At 44.1% G+C, this 13,276-nt stretch overlaps 1 protein-coding gene across 10 annotated transcripts in view; it reads right to left on the reverse strand.

Annotated features, from left to right (window-relative positions):
* Nucleotides 1-13,276, reverse strand: part of KCND3 (potassium voltage-gated channel subfamily D member 3) — a 618,909-nt gene that overhangs the window by 63,506 nt on the left and 542,127 nt on the right. The window lies entirely within an intron of this gene.

Genomic DNA, 13,276 nt, shown 5'->3' on the forward strand with positions numbered 1-13,276 from the left:
TCGGGATTTTGACAGCATCCCACACAGCCGTATTATAGCAGCACAGTGCATGCGAACTTCCAGCGCCCCCACTTCATCTTCCCTTCTGCTCTGATGCTCTCCTATTGGCTGGACTGAATAACACATGCACAGACGTCAAATTCCACTTCTGTGCCTGCCCTGCATTCTGCACTGATGGGGGGACCGTCCAGGAGGAGGCATGACCAGCAACTAAAGAGGAAAGGGGGGCCCATTTATCAAACAGTATTTGCGGCCATGTGCCCATTTTCAGGGACTAACTGCAAATACTATGTTTCCCTTCAATGTAAGAAGGAAGGATTGAAGCAGGTATCCCTCCATTGATGCCCACAGCCACATCCCCCATAGGTTTCTATGGAGGATGCGATGCTGCCCGATGTAGCAATATCGGGAATGCGATATTAGCCACCACAGCTACCGCAATCTCCTGTTTGCGGTAGCCCATTGTAGGCTATGCTGCATGTAGTTCTGGCAGGGTTCCCCAGGAACCCTCTGCCAGAAATGGCCCCTGTGCACGGCGGCGAGGCTGACCGCACATGCGCAGAAGGCTTGGTTGTGCACATTGCAGGGACAGGCTCCGAACCCTTCCTGTGCTGAGTGATACATCCACCCGAAATGATTGCATTCTGCAAATGCGATCATTGATAAATGAGCCCCAAAATGTCCATATCTGCTCCAAGCTCAGCCCTGCCATACATGGGCCCTCATTCAGATGAGGATGGAGGTGCTATCATTGCAAACATAGAAGCAGCAGTGATAGCTATAATAAGGTACTGCAGCAGGAGGCATCACACCTTCTGCTGCATTACTGATCTGAGCTGCATCCTAGGACAATGTGTCAGATCATCTGTAACACCATCGGCCGGCTGCGTGACCCCCGCCGCATATGCTACCTACATGCTTATATGTTCAACCAATGGTCATTATCTGCTTCTCCCTAACTACCTTCCCCCCCCAGTATGTCTGTAGCTGTCACCAGCTGTCTCTCTCCTTGCTTTCCCCCTTTAGCACCAATTTTGTAGGTGAACGTGTCTTACATCTGCTCTTACCCAGGTGTTCAATACATACATACTCACTGTACCCCCATGTGTGCCGTTGCCCATACCGATGTGTGCCTCTGCTCCAGTTTGGTATTTGTGTGTATCACTGTGTGGCTGAATGTAGTTCTTAGAACCTAAATTAATTAGTTTCCCCTTATTACCGGGCCCCACTAGCTCACCAGTGACGTAACACCACTTTCTCTTACGTCCTAGTGGATACTGGGGAACTGTACTTTAGTATATCATGGGGTATAGATCGGGTCCACTAGCCTGGCACTATAAAACCTTTAGTGTGTGTGTGTATGTGTGTGCTGGCTCCTCCCCTCTATGCCCCTCCTACCAGACACAGTTTAGAAAAATGTGTCCAATGAGCCGGGTGCATTTCCCTGGAGCTCCAGAGAGTTTCCTTTATTTTTTATTTTAGTTATTTATTTTCAGGTAGTACTGGTTGGCAACCAGTCTACCTGCTTCGTGGGACTTAGAGGGGGGACCGAATCAACCTCCTGAGGTTTAATGGTTCGTAATCCCAGCTAACATGACACTGAGCTCCTGAGGTGCTGTTTCACACACCATACTGTGTGTGCCCACGCCAGCAGCTAGCCACCACCCTCTAACAGATGCCGAAGAGTTGCAGGTGCGGTGAGTGTTAACACCTGGGTCTCGGTTAGCGGGTCCCCGGTGTGGTTTGGCGGCATGTCATGCGGCAGTCACGGGCCAGACTACACTGGCTCAGCAGGGCTTTATGCGCCACAGGGTGCTCACTGTCAGTAGGCATTGTGTGCCAGTATAAACAACTTAGTGGGACCGTGCACCATTACAGGACCAGGGCTTCCTGGAGAGCAGGACCAGAGGCGGGAAGGCGCCATTTCCTGCTGCTGCGGATCACAGGCTGCATGCACGCTGCTCCTCCATGGACCCACACTGTTACAGGGGGGGGTCATAGCAGGGGGGGGGGGGGGCTCATCAGCGTTAGGTGATACACATACTTTTACACACTGCGCTGCTGTGTTTTGTGTGCTGGTCTCCATTTCTCTGTGTCACTCCAGGGGCTCTCTAGGGTCTGTGTGGAGGTGTTTTCAGTGGGTTTGTGCTGCATTATCATTGTGTGCAATATGTCTGTTGACATGGTTAGGTGTACTGCTTGAAACTCTACCCCTTCTTCTGCGGGGTCCCTCATTTGTGAACAGTGTTCCGTATCTCCACAGGGACACAGTTCACAGGCACCTGACTGGCTAGATACTTTTAACAGCATGATTCACAATGTGAATTCAGAACTAGCTTCATCTAAGAGGAGATACTGGTGTTAAAACAGATTATTGATTGTACGGCTAAAGTAGCAGATACCAGAAAGGCTTCTCAGCCACCTCTGTTTGTTTCACATAAACGCTCACTGCCACAGGCGCTGCAATCTGATTCTGATTCTGACCAGCCTGATGTAGATGATGATGATATGGATGAGGACAGCTCTCTGTCCCCCCAGGGTGGAGGCCCTGATATATGCTGTAAGAGAGGTTCTTCACATACCCGATCAGGAAGCAGAACCAGATGAGGAGTTGTACTTTAATGTTAGACCCAAGTCCTCAGCCATGTTTCCTGTGTCTAAGGAATTCAACTTCCTGGCTAGGCAGGCATTGGTGAACCCTGACAAGAAATTCAAAACTCCTCAGAGGTTTTTATCTACATTTCCCCTCCCAGCTGATGACAGGAAGGCATGGGAAAACCCCCCATCAGTCGATACGTCTGTGTCCAGACTGTCTAAGAAATTGGTATTGCCGATGCCAGAGGCTATATCCCTAAAAGACCCTGCTTACCGTAAAATTGAGACCACCCTCAAGGCAATATATACAGCAGCGGGCGTAGTACAGCGCCCCACAATTGTTTGTGGTTGGATTTCTAGGGCAGTAATCAAGTGGTCTGATAATATTATTAATGAATTAGACACTCTGCCCCAGGATGAGGTCATTACTCTGCTGCAACATATACAGGATGCTGCAAATTTTATGAGCGAAGCTATAAAGGAATTGTGTAAGATAAATGGGCGCACTACTGCTATGGCAGTTTTGGTACGCAGAGCTCTGTGGTTACGTCAATGGTCAGCAGACACTGATTTCAAGAAGGGTGTAGAAAATCTTCCCTTTACAGGTGATGACTTGTTTGGAGACAAATTAAATAAATGGGTCTCTCAGGCAACGGCCGGTAAGTCTACCTATCTGCCGTCGGCTGCACCACCAGCTCGACGTTCCTACCCAGGACCCTCCTTGCAGTGTGGCAAGGTTCAGAGGCAGGGGCTGAGGGGTCTCCACTACTCCCAGAGGATCTCGTGGTAAGTCCCATAAGCCTGCAACTGCTGCATTCCTGGACCAGACCACCGGGTCCCCTGCCACTAAGCCTTCCACATGACGGTTGGCCCCAATGGCAGGGCGACTTTCAGGCAGGTGCTCACCGGGATCCTTGGGTGAGGGACCTCATTTCCCAGGGATACCGGCTGCAATTTCAAGTCAGGCTTACCAGTTTTACTGGCAGCAAAAGTTACCTTGCAAGAGGCTGTTCAAAAACTTTTACAGACGGGAGTGGTGGTTTTACCTCTTCCTCCGTTACGCAACAGGGATTTTTACTCCACTATTTTTGTCGTTCCAAAACCAGACCGTTCGTTGCGACCCATCTTGAACCTGAAGTCTCTAAACCCGTATCTGCGGGTGTTCAAATTCAAGATGGAATCCCTGCGGGCAGTGGTGTCCGGTCTGGAGGAGGGGGAATTCCTTGTATCTCTAGATGTCAAGGATGCTTACCTACACATTCCCATGTGGCACCCTCATCAGGCTAAACTTAGGTTCACCATATTGGACGAACATTACCAGTTTTAGGCCTTATCCTTTGGCCTATCCACAGCTCTGAGGGTCTTCACCAAGGTCATGGCGGAGATGATGCTGTTACTAGCATTGGTGTCTGCCAAATGTGTCTTTGAATTGGGAGCCTTATCCTGTAAGAGCCCTTATTTGATTTTTCATGAAGACAGGGCGGAACTCAGGACCCAACCTCAGTTTTTGCGAAAAGTGGTGTCAGCTTTTCATGTGAATCAACCCATTGTGGTTCCAGTGTTGTCTGACGCTTCCGTTGGTCCAGAGTCCTTGGATATGGTGAGGGCTCTGAAGGTTTATGTCAAACGGACAGCTCGTCATCGGAAATCTGATTCGCTGTTTGTCCTTTATAATGCCACCAAGATTGGTCGTCCGGCTTCTAAGCAATCAATTGCTTGTTGGCTCAGATTGACCATTCAACAAGCCTATACTTCGGTGGCTCTGCCTTTGCCGATGTTTGTTCAGGCCCACTCGACGAGATCTGTGGGCTCTTCCTGGATGGCTGCCCGGGGTGTCTCGGCCTTACAGTTGTGCCGAGCTGCTACTTGGTCTGGTTCAAACACTTTTGTTACGTTCTGTCAGTTCAACACCTTGGCCAAGGATTATCTTCAGTTTGGTCAGGCGGTGTTACAGGGGTCTCAGCACTCTCCGACCCATTTGGGAGCTTTGGGACTTCCCCATCGTACTAAAGTATAGTTCCCCAGTATCCACTATGATGTAAGAGAAAATTGGAATTTAATATTTACCGGTAATTCCTTTTCACGTAGTCCGTAATGGATACTGGGTGTCCGCCTCAGTGCTTCGATTCCTGCTTACCTGAATAAGTGTTTGGTTGGCCCGCCATTGTGGTACCCTTATGTTGTTGGGATAGCTTTGCTATCCTGGTTAGGTTGGTGTTGCTATCCTCTGTTCTGGTTAGCGCCCTCCTTTTCGGTTATGGTTGTGTGTTGGCATAGGGCCTCCCCGCTGTTGTACCTGTTTTCTTCTCTCGTGGTATGTCCGTCTCCTCGGACACAGTTTCCTAGACTGAGTCTGGTAGGAGGGGCATAGAGGGGAGGAGCCAGCAGACACATACACACACTAAAGCTTTTATAGTGCCAGGCTCAAGTGGACCCGATCTATACCCCATGGTTCTAAAGTACAGTTCCCCAGTATCCACTACGGACTACGAGAAAAGGATTTACTGGTAGGTATTAAATTCATATTTTTTTTACAAGAGGGTGAAGCAGCGCTGGTAAGCTACAGCAACATATAAATACGTACCTTGTATCATTGTGTAAAAACTTATATAACCAGTAGTACAGTAAGCAAATGCTTTATTTTAGAACCAGGAGGTCCACCTTTAAGAACCAGAACCAGAAGGAGGTCCACCTTAAGGTTTCCTCAGTGAGGTTATCATAAATGGTAACACCATTTATATATAGGGCAAATGGATAACAAACCTTTTGTGCTAGTAAAGGCAACAGTTTTCTTCTGCAAAGCAGCTTTTCAGGTTTCATAAATCACCCCATGTTCAAAACCTTAAACCATCTACTAAGGATGGGCCACTCATGGGCAAGTACTTTGGCTCTCCCCCCAAGATAACATTTTCCAACCAGCCCCTGATAGTCTGAGGTACTTTACAGAGTCTTAGGGGGGGAATTCAACTTTGAGTGAAATAATGTGCCCGGCTGAACAAGCAAAATACCCACCACACTTCCTGACTGCTGTTGCCGGCATTTAAATGCAACGGCAATTTCCCCCCCTTCACTGGCAATTGAATTCCCACCATAGTAGTTCACATCTCTGTCCTTTATAATCTATATACTTATAAGATCATGCATATAGAGGTAGAACATACAAATGCCACACTGAACTTAATATTTATGTCACTAGTGGCAGTGGAAATAAAGTTTCATCCTACACAATGGGATGCCTGTTGCACCTTCCAGGTATACTTTGTACAACACAATATTTAAAACTGTATTTCTACATTTCATTTTGCAATGCTCTTGATGTGCACATACCATCCTGATCTATTTCAACAAAAAAGAGGCTAAACTGAACAGTATTGTAGATAGAGAAAAGCTGGAATTAGGGAGTGGGAGTCATCCAATAGTGCTACAACAGTGCTTTTTGTTTTTCTGTACAAGCGTATTTTCATCTAGACCCACAACGTTAATTATTAAGAGATTTCTTTGTTTTATAGAACAGCAGTTTCTTAAAGCAAAATTTTGGCATCTCCCTTTGTTCTACAAATAAATAGGGACTTTTAAGTATAGTTGCATTTACAGTGTGCACAGATATTTTGCAGATACAAACTGACTTTTATTGGGCCGGATTCAATTAAATGCGGTAATTTACAGCGAGAGGAAAGGGTGGTAGCCTCAGGCTTTAGCGCCCGGGGCTATTAAATTACAGCCCCTTTTCCTATTCGCTGTAAATTACCAGCTACTGCACGTTAACACATAGAATCTGCGATAATTTCCCAGAACTATGGGTTAACAGCTTTGCGGCACCCACAATCAGGATTGTTAAAGCAGATTTATTTTTGAGCCTCCTTGCGCTTGAACAAAAATCCATGTTAACTGCAGCCCGCAAGCTGCCGTGGGCTATAATTGAATAGCCCGGCAGATTAAATAGCCTGCGGTAATTAACTGCGGCTAATTGAATCCGGACCATTTACTTCATGAAGAAAAAGGATACTTTTGTAATATTCAGAAGGAATATATCTAACCTATAATTGCTATATATTTACACATGGGCAATTTTTTTGTAAGATGTTTGTGGGAAAAATGCAGTTTTGCTGGCAATGTATAAACACTATTTCTATAGAGGTGCACTTTAATGAGTTAATGGATAGTGACAAGGCTGCAGTAAATAACCATTATACGTGCATGTTAAAACAAAGTAACTGTCTGCAATAACCCTCAGTCCTCTTCCAGACCAATGGAGCAATACAAGAGAGACAGCAATGAAAACACTGCAAATAAGTTAGAAGCCATCCTTTGTCATTGATTAAAAGGAATTGCAATGCTACTGTATGAGAAAATTGGCTGGTGTGATAATCCTTTTCTGCGCTTAAGATTCCACACACTCCTCCAGTATCTGATAGTGGGAATCAGGCAATCGCAAGCATCAAACAGTACAGCTTCCTTTCAACACCAATCATTTCTGTTTCAGATAGTGGCTTAGTACTTGTAATTTGCTTAATCAAAAGCTCCAAGTCCTCTCTGTTGTATTTTTGTTCAAGTGGGCCCAGATACTTTGCTGTTCTATTCAATCACAAAGGTAAATATATGAAAATGAAGTCTGTCATAATTATATTTGGAGACATTTTCGAATGTAATCTTTCTGAGAGCTCATCCAGGACTGTGCTCCTTTCCCTCTAATTATTAATAGTTAATTAGATTTGGATTTAAAAGGAAGCAAAGTGTTGCAATTGTAGAGGTAAATATCTTGCTGTCACTGTTCCAAAGTGGGAAATAATGAGTACTCTATATTTATTCGGTGTTCTTATCTGGCAACTTTTAAAATTCATTTGAGACAGAATAACTTGCCGATGATATAAACTGATAAAATCTGGTGTTCTAAAACGCCAATCCAAATACAATGCCGCTGTATTGAATTGGCTGAATACTCAGAGATAAAAATTGTATAACATCTTGTACATTGGTAAAAGATTACTTACAGTAAGTAGCTGAAATATATATATATATATATATATATACATACATACATACATACAAACACAGTATGTATATATATATATATATATATATATATATATGCTCAGTCAATGTTCTTTTTGGTTTAGTCTGCTTGAGGCTTGGTATGCTGATAGTAATTTAAATCAGCCTTTGGCCTACCTCTCATATGATCTTCTGACAAATATAAAATAGTTAGAAATGTGTAAAGGCAGCGGGCAGTGCCTGGAATGGAACCCTGCAACCTGACTCTCTGCTGCTGTGCCAGCTGGACCAGGCACAGTGTAATCTGTGCATCCCCTGGAGTGTCCTGAGGATGAACAAATAAAAACGTAGTCTCGGCACACAACCTACATATTAAAACAATAATCTTTCTTGGTATTAGTCTATTAGAACCATATAAGAATGGTCACAATATGAACTCATAATTACACACAAAAGAGGTATACAGAATCTCAATTTATCTAGTCTAAAGTTATGATCTAAATAGCAGGAATATAGCAAAAGAAGTTAATAATCTAATGGACCCACCACTCAATGTTAATGGCAAAAATATAGAATACTTACATGTATATGGGGTAAATCACCTAGTAATATTTATTTGGCAATCACCATCACATGGTAATAACGAATCAATAGCAAATTATATACGCCATTACAGTAAATGGTATTCAAGTGCAAATGTAAATATATATGTAATGCTATACATTTGAACCATTTATTGTATTACTGTATACAGTTTGACTGCTTCTTACATGGTCATAGACAGTTGTCTTATGTTTCAGATGATTCTCTTAAGTATTGTGAGAGAGAGATGGTTTGAGATGACACTAGAGATATCGTTAATATACAGGCACCAATGATGATGGTTTGAGATGATGAGAGATGTCATTAATATACAGGCACCAGTGATGATGGTTTGAGATGATGAGAGATGTCATTAATATACAGACACCAGTGAACTCTTAGCACTGCTCCAGCAACTGATTGCTGAAAGATAGTGCTTGAGTTCTTTATACCTTAAAATGCACAATTACAAACACATATAATAATTGGGGATGGTTGTCATGTCCTTAACATGAAGCACCCTCCCCCTCCCCTCTGCCCAACCTTAGCCAACAGCTCGAGACAGCAGGCATTGGAGCTGGGGGGGCCGTCCTGTAAGAGAGGAAAGGAGGACCAGTACCTATAGTGGGGAGAGGATGGGGCAGAGTGGGGGTGTTAATAATAAGCATTGATAGGGTTATGGTCAATGTATTGTAAATATGGTCAACATACACTTTTCCTACTGGATGTTCTTTGTAGTGTATTTTTTCACCTCACATAGGGGGAGATGCACAAAGCCTTGGAGAGTGATAAAGGGGTCGGAGATAAAGTACCAACCAATCAACTCCTAATTGTAATTTTTCAAACACAGCCTTTAACATGACAGTCAGGAGCTAATTGGCTGGTACTTTTTCTCTCTCCAAGGCTTAGTACATCTCCCCCATATTGTTTATGGAGAAGTGACTCCAGTCTATTAACCTGTTGGCCCTAAAATCTGCATGCACATTTCCCTGGTTCCCTGGTTATACAATATGTATACCTGGATACTCTGAGTGGGTGCACTAAAATTGCTATAAAATAGCATATTCGGTTATTTGTTTCTACTGCAGGCTTTATTATCTGACACAATCCCTGGGAAGCTTTATTAAAGCAACAACATGTGAAATGCTACCTAGTTTCAACAGTAACAGCTATTTTTATCCTTTCAGCAGTTAAACAATTGCTAGAGCGGATACTTTAGTAAATCGCCCCATGGATCTCTAAAGCCAGAATACAATTTGCAGAAAACTAGGACATATTGCATTCTAGCTGTGACCAAGCCTTTATTTCTATGTAGAAGGCTGCACTAGATAGGACTGAGCTTACTGCCTCAGCTTTTATAAAACATTCACTTTAGAAGTATAGCAATAAACCCTTTCACTCTTGACCGTCTGGTTTCTGCAATTGCCAACATTTGTAACAGTTTTCATGGATGGGATGCTATACCTGCACAAAATTATACAATACAACACAACACAATACAATATAATACAATATACAACCGTAGGATATTATATAAAAGAAATTGTACTACACTCACCATAAGCATAATTTTGCTGAGACAAACAACTGACATGGTCAGACAACAACTGACATGGCCACTGTACATATACTGTATATTATATCATTCTTTACAAATCTAGAACACTACACCTACCATAGAAGTATTTACAATGAGTGCGGGGTGTTCTGTGCAAACAGCATACCCTTCACTCAGAGTATACTTACCTTGTGCCAGCAAATGGGTCCCTCCTCTTCTGGAGCACCATATTCCCAGTGACATCTTCTGAAAGATGGAGTTGTGCAGTGAAAGCAAAGACTCTAGCACTATGGCCATCATTCCGAGTTGATCGCACCAAGCAACTTTTTGCTGCTGGTGCGATCAACTAATCTCCGCCTATGGGGGAGTGTATTTTAGCATAGCAGGGCTGCAAACGCTTGTGCAGCCCTGCTATGCTAAAAAAGTTTCCTGCAAAACAAGACCAGCCCTGGACATACTTACACTGTGCGACGGATCCAGCGATGATGGGCACTGCTTTGACGTCAGACATCCGCCCTCCTTTCGCCTGGACATGCCTGCATTTTCCTTGCCGCTCCCTGAAAACCGAACCAAGCGGTGAGTTGCCACCCTGGAATGCCTTCCTGCAGTCAATCTTATTGTGGTCGCCACTGCGACCGCTTTCTTCGTAGTCAGCGTCATTGCCCGGTGATGGCTGATGCCAGGCAATGACGCACGTGCGCATTACGGCCCCCATGCGTGCGCAGTAGTGACCCGGTCGCAGCTGTGTGAACGAAAGCATGCTGCAATCGGGTCGGAATGACCCCCAATGCCAGAGCCTTTGCTTTCTTGTGCGCATGCTCTATCTTCCTGAATATCACTGGAAAAGGAGTGCCATGAGGAATAGGCATACACCCCTGACACCTACCCAACAAGACCATTATCACTACATGAGACACGACAACTCAAGTCTTTTATACCACTTTTCCACCAAAAACCAAATTCTCACCTGGGTTTCTGGACATGGGTCATTCCGAGTTGTTCGCTCATTGCCGATTTTCGCTATACTGCGATTAGTCGCTTACTGCGCATGTGCAAGGTTCGCAGAGCGCATGCGCTTAGTTATTTTACACAAAAGTTAGGTATTTTACTCACGGCATAACAAAGCTTTTTCATCATTCTGGTGATCGTAGTGTGATTGACAGGAAGTGGGTGTTTCTGGGCGGAAACTGGCCGTTTTCTGGGAGTGTGCGAAAAAATGCTGGCGTTTCTGGGAAAAACGGGGGAGTGTCTGAAGAAACAGGGGAGTGTCTGGGCAAATGCTGGGTGTGTTTGTGACGTCAAACCAGGAACGAAACTGACTGAACTGATCGCAATGTAGGAGTAAGTCTGGAGCTACTCAGAAACTGCTAAGAAATTTCTATTCGCAATTCTGCTAATCTTTCGTTCGCAATTCTGCTATGCGAAGATACACTCCCAGAGGGCGGCGGCTTAGCGTGTGCAATGCTGCTAAAAGCAGCTAGCGAGCGAACAACTTGGAATGAGGGCCCTGGTTCTAACCCGGGTCAGACCTTGTTTACACTGCACCTTGGATTTAGGTTATTTCCAAGTCGGCCCTGCATGTCACTCACAGACACTTCCTTGAGGTGGACCTCTGCATATATAGCCAATCAGCAGTTTTTAAGCATAACCTGGGTTGAGCTGTTTACACTGCACCATTACCTGGGTCCAACGCTGGTACCAGGGTCAGATTCGCTGGGCACCTTACCAGGGTTATTTTTCAAGGACTTTTTTACACCAAGCTGTAACCTGAGTAGACCCGGCAATAACCCAGGTTATTGTGGCAGTGGAAAAGGAGTGTTAGACAGTATGCAGACATCCACATGTTTCCCTGAACATGCATGACCATTGGACACAACTCTAGGGTTAGAGTTGACTTAAAAACGGGCATAAAACTGAATTTCAACCCAAGATGATCAGTAAAGAACATTACATAAACTTCTGTATCATTCTATACACTATACCTACCCAGCATGACTTGATCATTAAGCTTGATCAAAAGTACAGTTATGTACTGTGATCTATGCCATAGACTAACCTACCCAGTTACAGGGCCATGTGCACAATAATATAAGACTAATTTGCACTGAATTAGAGCAGCCAATTAGCATTAGAACAAGTTAGACAATTAAAGCAGCCAAATGTCTGATTGTGATGGTTTAATCCACATGTTGCAACAATATTATTACATCAGCCTTTATGCAGACATAGGGCATAATTCAATTGTTTTACGCTGGCAGCCAATAGATGGTGCCCAAACGGAGCTATTCAATTGTATCTCGGTTTGGGCGCGATGGCTGCCGGTGTCTTCATTTCAGCTTGCACCACCTGGGGTTGGCTAGCTGAAATGCATGAAAAGTGACCCTTTTGGGCACCCAAACGGCACTTTTCACAATTGCATCCAGCACTTTGGTCAGGTTTAGCTGCTTTACCAGGCAAAGCCTAATCTCAACGCAAAACACAGATGCAATTGAATATCGCTCCCATTTTAGATGGGATATCGTGCCCGATAATCACTTGAATATCATCCATAGATGACTACACCTATCCAACTTTACTTAATGCACTTCTATGATACTCTGTGCAGACATTTGACTCTACACCTACCCAATATGACCAATGACTGTCCATGAGCATAATGCATTTCCGTGGCACTCTATAAAGACATGATGCTATATCTACCCACAATTCTACTTATGTAAGGCACCAAAATCCTACGTATAGGGAAGACTGAAGGACATTTACGCACAGCAAGAGGTTTACCATGGTGCAAAGTTTGCAGAGGCAAAGAGGGGAGTTGACAGAATGAAGGTGACCTCACTGAAGTACAGAAGAGGCTTATCATTGCAGAGATGGAATTTCACTGGCAAAAAAAAGTACTGTAATGAGATGAAGGGTTGGAAAATTGGCATTGTAAGGGTAACCCTTTACCATGTGCAAGGACAGATACCAACTTACGTTCCACAAAGGTGTTGTACTATACACCACAAAAGGTCAGGTTTTGTACTATACTGTGAATGATAACAAAAACTCTTCCTGTATACACTACACTGTGTAATAATTTAGACTTCCCCTGCCAATAGTTATCTCTACCCAGTGCTAGCCATCTTGGGCTAGGTTCCACCAAGAAAACCTAGACTCACCCTACAGTGCTTAATACTGGCCCCATGCAGGTCAGAGCAGGGTAATTGCCACTAATGTTCAATTTAAACAATGCCCCCTTTCCAATTGCTACCATATCCAGGATGCAAGACATTGGGGCTCCTTAAGAACTTCTTGGCTGTGAAGATTCTGGTAATTAACAATATTTGGACCACTATAACAGGAATACCACAAGTGTGGCTCCTTTTGAAACGCAGTGACCAGTGGATTAGCGATGGATAGGAAGTATACTATGTATCTTTGCTCAAGCCAGGTGTTAGTGGAATAACTACTGGAAGTAGCACAGGTGACTAGTGTTACCCTGCTCTTCAGTATTGGAGAGTGCATGTGACCTAGCATCAATATCAATAATCCCAGGTGCCTTAAGGT

This window comes from Pseudophryne corroboree, chromosome 2, assembly GCF_028390025.1.
Source record: "Pseudophryne corroboree isolate aPseCor3 chromosome 2, aPseCor3.hap2, whole genome shotgun sequence".
Classification (NCBI taxonomy): Eukaryota; Metazoa; Chordata; class Amphibia; order Anura; family Myobatrachidae; genus Pseudophryne; species Pseudophryne corroboree.